Source organism: Saccoglossus kowalevskii, chromosome 20, assembly GCF_978046115.1.
Source record: "Saccoglossus kowalevskii chromosome 20, keSacKowa6.1, whole genome shotgun sequence".
NCBI classification, from domain to species: Eukaryota; Metazoa; Hemichordata; class Enteropneusta; family Harrimaniidae; genus Saccoglossus; species Saccoglossus kowalevskii.
Genome location: NC_140660.1, coordinates 16100030 through 16111292, shown reverse-complemented (window position 1 = coordinate 16111292; position 11263 = coordinate 16100030).

Below are 11263 nucleotides of genomic sequence, written 5' to 3'. Positions count from 1 at the left end.
TATTGTGTTGTTATTGTATTGAATGTAATGTAACTGTATGTTTTATTTCATTATCATCTTCTATTGTGATTGATAATGTGACAAAATGTTGAATTAATCAACTAAAATTTATAAAAAGTATGTTTTTATTGCAAAATTTCGAATCATCACTTTATGTTATATTACTGAGTTAGTAAACGTTTGTAATAACACTACTTTATGGTGGAACAGTTTGACATAAACTAACAATCTCTCAGACTTTCCACAAATTTCTGCATATTGTGAGTTTATTAAATAAAATAAACTACAAATGCGTGTTGCCTAACATTTAAATTGGCACGTGGAAGCTGTGGGTATAATAACTTTAAAACAGTTTAAGAGTAGGACCTGTGTTTATGATTTCATGCAAGCACTACCCATCGCCAACGAGAATGAGAAAGTCTGGTCAAAGGTGTACTAATGTTTTAGAAAGGGCATTAAATTGGATAGATATATACTTATATAAGTGCAGCACAGTGTAGAGTAGATTAAAGTTACCACAACTATAACAGCAATATTTAGTTGTGAATTAAACCACCATTACTAGTATATCCAAAATATGTAATTCCGTGACCTCAAAGATATGAAAATATTATTGACACATTTATACATACGAGCGACATGTTAATATATTTATAATGATTTAAATATTAACAAAATAGAAATATTTCAAGGCTTTGTTTTCATCAGCTTCTATGACGTCATAGGTCAATGGAGCTATGATTATACACAAGTATAGTATTTATTTCTCAATAAATATCCAACTGTTTACCCATCCAACTGTTTGCCTTGCCCATCCAACTATTTGCCCATTCAACTGTTTGTCCATCCAACTGTCCAACTGTTTGCCCATCCAACTGTTTGTCCATCCAACTGTCCAACTGTTTGCCCATCCAACTGTTTGCCACCATATTTATCGTTTTATGACATGCTAAATAACAGAAGAGTAGTTACTACAAAACAAACTTACACTAAGTGAAAACAACTTTTTCATTGCTAAAATCAGTGACGTATTCAAAACTTGCATAATCAGACTTGCTCTAGATCTAGCATGACTGTCTAGCACCTTCATTTAAGTTACCAAATTAACGAATACCTGCAGAATTTATTATTGCATATACTAGCAGCTGAGAGAAACAATTAACTACCGGCCTGAGTACTCACTAATAAACGATGCTGAAATCTTCTTTATACAAAGTTACGTGAATTATTTATTCAGTCAACATTTTTTAGATATTGAATCATGCATGAGTATTCTCGGATGGATGTTATCCTTATTAACGGTTATTTTATACATGTTTTGACTCGAATGCCATTATAAAAAGCCATATTTGGTCATAATTTGTATATTTATCGGATGCTGATGCTAGAAATAATTCTAATTTCAAGCTGTATAGATTATAGATTACAATAATATTATGTTATTACGAGAATATTGCAATGTGGGCATGAATACAGTACAACGGCAGTATCGAATGATGTGTACCGGTGGACTGTACTATCACGGGGAAAATTCTCTTCTTTCCACGGGGTCTCCACACTTGTCAGGGGGGAATCTCGTCTCGTCTCTATATCGTCCCCTTGAGGTACGGGATCGGAAAAATCACTTTAACTTTACAATCAAATAAGACACACACAACGAAATACGTTTCAACTCTCGTCTTAGTCGGTCAATCGAGCACTCTACCAGACACAGCGCCCTGGGGAAAAGTCCCCAAGACTCTCACAAGGCTGAACCAAGACTCGCCCAAGACTGGACTGCCTCAAGGCTCGCCCCTGGACTCTCTCGGACTCAGACTGCGTCTGTCGTGGAGTATTCGCCAAGACCAACTCAAACTCTCTTTATTCATTTTCAAAACTCTAACCAATTACAAAGCAGTAAAAAGACTCTAAGGCGTAACCTTCAATCATAAAGCCAATCACACTAAGTACTGAATACGTCATATCTTTTGATTAATCGTTCACTACATTAATAACTACGGATGTCAGAATAGCGACGGTATCTTGTAATTAGTTCCAAACCACTGAGCCAAGTTCCGTCCAAAACTTCAAATAGACCTAAACGATGACAGACATAACACAGCAATTCGCTAATAATCAGTTAATTAAGTCGGTCAACAGATACGCAAAAACAAATTCATGACACATCCCGTCACCCAAACTGAGATATGCCTCTCGGCATTGCACGTTCACAAATCAAAGATACCTTCCTCTACTCATCGTCATACAGGTTAAATACAATACTAATAAAAGGAATAAATCAAAAAGAGTAAAACACACTAATTAAGTACAATGATTATAAAGTCTAAATACAATGGTTATAAAGTTTCAAATATCAACGGTTATAAATCAAAAAACAAGGGAAAGGCTACCAATCGACTCACTTTTCTCAAACAGTTCGCTGAGGTAACCCGTCGCTTCACTTTCTCCGTTACTAAGGTTACAAACTCTATATCAAAAGGTCAGAAAAAACTAAGGCGTGGCGGTGTAACCAAGCGATCAGCCAATCGCTGCAGTCGACAGCGTGATCACGTGATTACCAAAGATGCGTCTCTCGGTTAAAGCATTGCAAAGCGGTAACTAATAAACAATGAATAAAAAAAAAGCTATTAATCAAACTCCTGTCATCTACGCTTATAAACTTCAACTGAACTCACAAGTCGTTAATCTAAACAAAAGTCATACGGCGTGGTAACGGAATGCAAAGACAAATCGCTTTCATAACACATAACTCCTCTGGCAAAAAGACGGAAAAGGCAAAACGATAGAAACTACTAAGTTACATATAAACCTGTCAATCATGAAAAAAACTTGCGATATCAAACAATACGTATATAAGCGCACCATACTCCCATCCCAAAAAGATATTAAAAAACGTTACAAAGATGCTATCAACTCAAAAAGCGTCAGAAGTATTCCGGAACAACACGTAAACAAAAACAACTCTTAAAACGTCGGTATCTCTGTACTCGACAAATCTCAAAACTCTTAAAAAAACACGGGGGGGGCATCACTCTCCCCATCATAATACGTACTCATAAACTCATTAAAACTCCATAAAACATCACACAACTCAAAACACTGTGTTGCAAATACTTGTCCACTGAGGCGCGCTTAAATCGTTATAAAGGACCTCGCATGTCACCAAATATCAGTTCAAAACAAAGATCTGGGCGCTTACATACATACAATTCAACATCAAAAAAAAAAAAACGGTAAAAACAATAGAAAAAACCAGCAATACATTACATTACTGAGCAATAGTGTTAGGGTTCTGGAAAAGAGTTCAACGTCCTGAGTTACACAGTGTCAGTTACAGTGTCCAATGAGCGGTTCTCTAAGCAAATAGCTAAAGTCAAAGTCTATAAGCGTCTTTTCTCTTGTCGCGTTAGTCCGGGTCGTTCTTTCATCTTCTTCTTGTCTTTAATGTCGCTCAATTCTTAATTATACAGTCCTATCCGGTACTCGTCCTTCATAAGGGGTTCAGAAGTCTTCATCTCTTCAGCATTGTACATCGGTGTCGTTCGGGTAAAGTCGTTAGTCGTCAAGCGCAGTTTCTGAGTCGTCTCAGCCATGGAGCTGTTAGTTCGGTTCGCAAGAAAGACACACCTTCGCCATTTCACTTTCCTTTACAGGATGTCAATATGCGTAAGACGCAATGCCCAGGGTTCTCACACCACGTATCACGGGGAAAATTCTCTTCTTTCCACGGGGTCTCCACACTTGTCAGGGGGGAATCTCGTCTCGTCTCTATATCGTCCCCTTTAGGTACGGGATCGGGAAAGTCACTTTAACTTTACAATCAAATAAGACACACACAACGAAATACGTTTCAACTCTCGTCTTAGTCGGTCAATCGAGCACTCTACCAGACACAGCGCCCTGGGGAAAAGTCCCCAAGACTCTCACAAGGCTGAACTAAGACTCGCCCAAGACTGGACTGCCTCAAGGCTCGCCCCTGGACTCTCTCGGACTCAGACTGCGTCTGTCGTGGAGTATTCGCCAAGACCAACTCAAACTCTCTTTATTCATTTTCAAAACTCTAACCAATTACAAAGCAGTAAAAAGACTCTAAGGCGTAACCTTCAATCATAAAGCCAATCACACTAAGTACTGAATACGTCATATCTTTTGATTAATCGTTCACTACATTAATAACTACGGATGTCAGAATAGCGACGGTATCTTGTAATTAGTTCCAAACCACTGAGCCAAGTTCCGTCCAAAACTTCAAATAGACCTAAACGATGACAGACATAACACAGCAATTCGCTAATAATCAGTTAATTAAGTCGGTCAACAGATACGCAAAAACAAATTCATGACAGTACGACCGTGTACTGTACTGATCCATACTTTGAGATATTTTCTAATAGCACTATTATTGTACATTACGTGTACTACTAGTATTTACGCTCCAAATGTATGCTCAAAACTGGGAAAAACAGTGAAACTTATGAAAGCGAAATTTTAAAATAAAAATTTTTCAGATAGTTGACAGTAGGATACAGTGTACACTGGCGAGCGTGAACTTATTGAACCGGATTAACCTCATAATGGAATGTTAATATGTTTACATTGGTCAAATATTAACTCTATATACAAACACTTGACAATACTTAATGGATTATTATCAGCAGTCTTCACAGTGACATTGATGCTACTCAACATGGTACGCATGCGTCAATATTCCCAGTGCATTTAGCGTGATTATATTTATCTAAACCTAAGATAACTAGACAAATTGATAAATATCATGATGCATTCAGTAAATTGAAAACAAGACATTTATGGAGGTATGCAGCCAGCATGATGTCACTGGCAATACTAAAAGATCGAGTAAAGAGAAATTAAACAATAAACGAGGACATGTGCTTTTAGAGCTCAGTCTGCAAAAACCTGTACTATCCGGAAAGATGATTTTAAGGTGGTAGGAAACAAACATATATTATGATTTCCAGTAACTTACAGCCAACACCTGATCAATGATGGATCCATTATAGAACACCCACAATAAGCTGTAACGAATCCAGAATAATTGCATGACAAGTGACAATGTAGATATTACTAAATCATGTGATAATTGTTTCTGTACAATATCTTTTCTTCTCAGAGAAATATTTGTTTGACTTTACACAATTTTGATATCCCATTTGCTTTTCATCATAATATGAACTGAAATATATTTTTAATATTCCTGCATAATATTAAGTTTCATATCAACGATAACGTTTTTTGTGCAAGAGAGCGCCCTACAACACATTCCGACTTCGATAACACGATGTGGGCATAGAACCCGAACTACACAAGAACGGAATGTTAATATGTTTACACTGGTGCAATATTAACTCAATAAACAAACACTTGACAACACATAATAGCTTGACTGTATGGCTGTGTATGTAATACGTACTGCACATTGTGTACTGCATGCAAACTTGAAAACATTTCACGACCATTAACATTTCGTTGCCATGGTGATATTGTTTGCTTCTATAGTAATTTGTATTCATAATACAAGAGTTGTCAGAACGAGTCAGATTAAAAGATCCAAAAAATACTTCAAGTGAGAATCGACTATATTTGTATAGAATTTAGTTTCTACACTGACCGTAACCACGTATCATGTGGAAACAAAAATTTGCCAATTCATCAACCGTGTTCCATTAACTAGACACGAAACTTTTTTTCCATATTCGTCTCAATTGACATAATTTCAAAGAAATATAAACATCGATTAGTGCCATACGTTCGATTTCGTTTTTAGGGTCGACAAAACTTTCAGGTTCACGAGCGACTCTGTATACGGCAAGAATAAACTATGGTATATGGTGTAATTTACCACGGCTTGCATAATTAAAAACTCGCTCTCGCCTAATCAGAACGACGTAATTGAAATGCTGGGATAAGGGTTAAACAATGTACAAACGATAACAACTTCAAAGAAAATATTGCAAACATTTTAACCGTAACGGTGCACGGTGCCTATGTGTGTCACTTGAAAGCAAGGGCATATTGAAAGTTGGAATGAATTATGATTCCTATACTAATATTATATATTACCGTAACGAAATCAAATCGGAGAGAAAACCGTGTTTTGTAGAGTGCTGACTTTATTCTCAATACTTTATGCCTATAATAGGTGTGGTGAGCGATTTGCACGAGAATTAATAATATTAGCTTATTAGTTGGATTAGAGGAAGCTTTGAGCTAGGGGATACTTCGCCATTGTTATATACTAGTAACTCAACAAGTTATGGCGAATTCTCAGGAAATTGTGGATTTGGTCGTCAATCAATCAATCATTCATATTTTGACAGATACCGTTGTCATGGAAAAAGTTGTTTCGAATAGTGTTTTATTGTCATATGACTGGAACAGTTATGAACGATTTTCCTGATTTATCTCACTTTTAGACAAAAAACAAAGTTTTTGAAGTGGTTCTCATTTATTGCTACATTTCTGAAAAAACAGTACTAATTCCCATGCACATTTAAAAACTGAGGTGCCCTTGTTACAGGAAACAATCTTCTAGTATTTTGGTGAGATCTGAATCCGATTTCGACAGAGAAAGCATTTTTCAGTATTGCCCGCCATTGTCTGTCTCGTTGAGTAAAAAATTCAAGATTTAATTTGATCTTACTTTTCACAAATATATTATACGTCTCATTAAAACAATAAGGGTGAACGATAGATATTTTACAGCCGTGGCAAAAGTTTGCTTATTCAGAGTGCATTCTTGATTTAGTTTTATATTTTTATCCCGGGTGGAGGGACTCCAAGTCAGACCCGGTACACATGCTGAAGTATAGCTTTTCAAAAAAGCCTCTAAACACATACTTATTTTAGTAAAATTATACCCCTTTCCAAGTGCAGAAACATAAAATAGATACTAAAATACAAACTAAAATCATACTGTTTCCAAGTTTAGGTAACATGAATTCATGAGATTCCTTTTTTCATACTTTATTATCCCAATACGGGTACACGCGTATACACGTCAAATAACTAAATAACACCCCTTTTACGCATTTTTTTACTTCAGCTTGCGTATCATATACAGGTTACAAGAAATAAATGCTTTTTACGTTTTTACAGGAAATAAAATGGAAAGTTTCATTTACAGTAAAAAATAGGGTTTTACACTAAAGCAAATTCCTAATTAATTTTTTATAATATATTTGACAATTTGTGTTTAAGAATCAATTACGACATTTAATGTGAAAAATGCTTTATATGCTTACAAAAAATAAGTTATTTGTCCAAATTACGGACAAGTAAAATACTAGTAGCTGATTACATTTCACAACTTGCCCATGTCTACGAATTTACGTTTTTTTTATTTATTTAAATTACATTATTACAAAACTAAAAACAATTGATTACATCTCACGAAAATACTCCTTGCCACGGTTACTAGTACCCGTTCCCTTGCCGGCCCTCATACATCAGTCCAAGGTCAGACGAATAATACAATTATGTTAGTAGTCTGAGCTCCAAGTCAGCAGGTTACAGCGCCCTCTGTGTAACCGAAAGACCCGGTGAATTTCATTGGAGTTTCCTAACCTGGTTATCGAGCATAAAACGATCGTTTAATGTTAACATGTGGTACATTTCTATTCAGAATCACGTTACGAACAACACCGATACACTGATTTCCGTAATTATTCCTGTAATTAACATTTATCAAAGTGTTCTGAATACCGGAAGTATTTTTTGAAATAAGCGCGCAAGTACAGTGACGTCTTAGCTACGTGTACTGGTCAGAGGTCAATCTATATGCTATACAGTTATTTGCGACAACACACTTTTCCAAATCTAGATTCACATACCACAGAGAACACTATGTCAAATCTCTGTACACCTATTTTATCGTATGCCGATCTGAAATCCGGTCTGCGGGTTTCGCGTTCTCGTAAATAAAAATGGCGGCCTTGTATATGCGCCCTAGGTAAGTGAAAACTCGTAATTCGGCGTCAAATGAATGGATAATTGCACCAAGAGGAGAAAAAAGCTTAAAACAATTGGTATACTATTTCACTTTTGGTAGAATATGTAGAAATTTTCTACAAAATTGTGTAATACGGTCATTACATGCAAAATAATTACGAAAAACTATTGAAAACTTCGAAATATACTGTAATGTGGGCTCCTATGGCGTTAAAAACCCCCACGGACGCTTAACACGTGATTACAATGGAAGTCACATCCTACGATCCTACTGGATCTCAATAGCACTGGGTGCTTATTTCGTTTATTTTCAATTTTCAGCACAAATAAACAACACTCAATTGATGGTTGAAATAACAAAAAATACATTATCTTTCAATTTCATGAAAAAGAAAAACAGAAACTTATATACAAAAGTATAGAAAATCAGTTGAAGTTTGATTTGCCAAAAATAAAAACAATCCGGTCACATAGGGATACAGCACTATTCAGGGGTGAAATATTTAAAATCTAGGGGCTCTTGGAAGATGAAGTTTATGGGATTTTTTTCAAGTTGTGAATCGTAGAAATTTTGTTTTTTGACCAACGTGGCCTGCAATTTTGCAATTTTTCAGGTTTCCAAAATATATAATAAATATCTTAGCATAAAACCGTTACAAATATCTGCAAAGCATTTTGGGGTTGAACCTCTTCCAGGTGCATGTTTTTCTGGGTGTCCATAGCACTCATACAATTATGATAATATGATATTTCCATAAAGAGTTCTCCGTCTGAAAAGTTTGAGGGGGAAAAAGATGAGATGAAGATGGCTGAAAATGCAAATATAAAACTAATGCATGTTAATAAAATAATTGCCGAAAACAAACGAATTCCTGTATGGGAAACCCGGTATGTTAAAAAATCTCCAGCTGTGAACTTTGAATCTCATGGATTAAGATTGCCGCATAAAGTTACAGAAATATTAATGTGCATCATTATGACAAGGGAAAATATTGCCTTCTTTTGTCCTGGTTATACCGGTATAATAAATTACCCAACTAATATTTAATAGATATTTTTGTAAGTGTGTGTGTGTCTTAAATTATATTTCACCCATAAATGATCAAACATTAAAATACAAATACGCAAAAAAAAATTGGATTTATTTATGAAAGTGCGCAGAGCAATGGAAAATCGTCTTTTGCCTAAAACTGTACACAAATCTACCCCAACGTTATATTATAAATTGACTTCATCTAACGTTAGGAGCTAAAAATAATCTACTAGTACCTAGAAGCAAACTGTCAGCGCCCCTATTCTAAAAAAAAATAAGGCAGCGCTAATTGGTTATTTGCGTTCATGGCGTTTATTCATAGTGAATTGTTAACATAGGACCCAAATGAGGCCTTGTCGTCCTATATTTCCATAGTATGTAGCGAAAAAATACTACGGTGACAAGAATGAATAACATTACAAGCAGAACACATCTCAAGTCAAGAAACGAGCGGCGTAACAAGATCATTGATTGATTTTTTGGCAATATACGCATATATTTCGGATTTATACAAAGCACGTTGTCCCGCAAATACCGATGGGGTTAATATCGCAGGTTGGGCTCGTTTGTTCCGGAAACAGCTCCACATTCACATTCTTTCACTTATATTTTAGATGATGTTCGCTTACCTGGGTCGATTATACTAGTATCATAGTGAATCCTAAATAGGTAGCGTTTGTTTATCTTTTTCCGACGGAATTTTTCATTGAGCACACTATGTCAATTCAAATATTATATTTCGAATGCTATTGTAAAATGAAAACACCGGTGAATACATTATATGCACAGTTATGAGGATAAAATTATAAGTTTTTTTATTCTTCTTCTAAACATAATATATATAATATTAAACTATAATTCCACCACACCCCACTTTGTTCTTTCAAAATTTATCACCCTCGCGAAATTAACAGGATTCCCCGTCACAAGTTATTCCCACAGACGAATCGTACACTGCTTTCACGTTGCACTGCAATGCAGTATGATTGCAAGCGATGGAAAGATGAGCGTGCACAGTCATTGAACTGGGCAAGGATAATACCATTTCGGGGGAAGGTGAAAAAATAGAATATTCCAGATGATGTAAGAGTAATCATGGAACTATAATTTTTTCCTTCACACATAAAATGCAAGAATTTTGCATGTTATTATATGCTCAATACTGTTTTCCTTCAGTGACCAAACATGTTTACTTGGTTCTGTCGCATTTCTAGAGACCTGATTACGAAATGAGGCCGCGTAGTTTCTGTATTTTGTTTTCAATTCATTTCCAGGAAGTTCGACGTATGTTTCGCTAGTTTTGTTGTCTAATCGCGTAAATTTCGCTTGGTATATTTCTTCTGGCAATTGCATATCTTACTTACTTTCGTTTGTTCGGTCGTGGTGTTCTTATCGGTCGCAAGTTGGCGTTTGTTTTTACTGTTATTTGTATCTTTTATATTGTTCATACAGCTATAGCTGACTTTGATGATATTTCTGTTTTTCCTGAGATTATACCCGGTTGGAAAGCACTTGTCGATTAAAGCAAGGAATCGCGGCTGTTACGGACGTTGCAGCTGTATGTGGCCGTTTTTTTTACCGTTCCCCGTGGGGGTGACACTTTAATTGGTGTTTGTAGCCGCTTTCGAGCAGCGCTCTTTGATAGGGTGGTGCTGCAATATTATCTTCTTATCTGACGATGTCGATGATAATTGCTTCTTGGAATATCAGACCCCATTCACACGATAAATATTTTTTTAAATGTCACAGCAAAAGTTTTTATATACTCTTCCACAATTTCGTAAACCAAACTCAGAATAATGCTACATCGTCAGCAAACAAGAGACATACAAGTTCAACTTGATCTGGTTATAACTGGATAATACGACAAGTAGAATTTTCCAACTCGACAATCAACTAGTTTAAAAAAAAAACAGGGAAATAAAATAAAGCGCTCAGCTCTGAGATCATCCCTGGCCGGTGAACACCGATGAGACGTTCAGAGTAATCTGAATTGTCATACAGCTCACGAACACGCGTGATTTAATATACATAATGAACATTACCCTGAACATTTTACTCCATCTTTGAGTGAAATATACCACAAACTTTGTGTATCAATAGTGTCGAATGCCTTGGAGAAATCAATGAATACAATGTATAATTGTCCGCGTGTCTTTGTTCTTGAAAGGTAAGAGATATATACTTACATATCACTGTATAAATGATAAATATACCCATGAATATACCGAATAATAAATAAATAGTACGACCAAGTTTCCG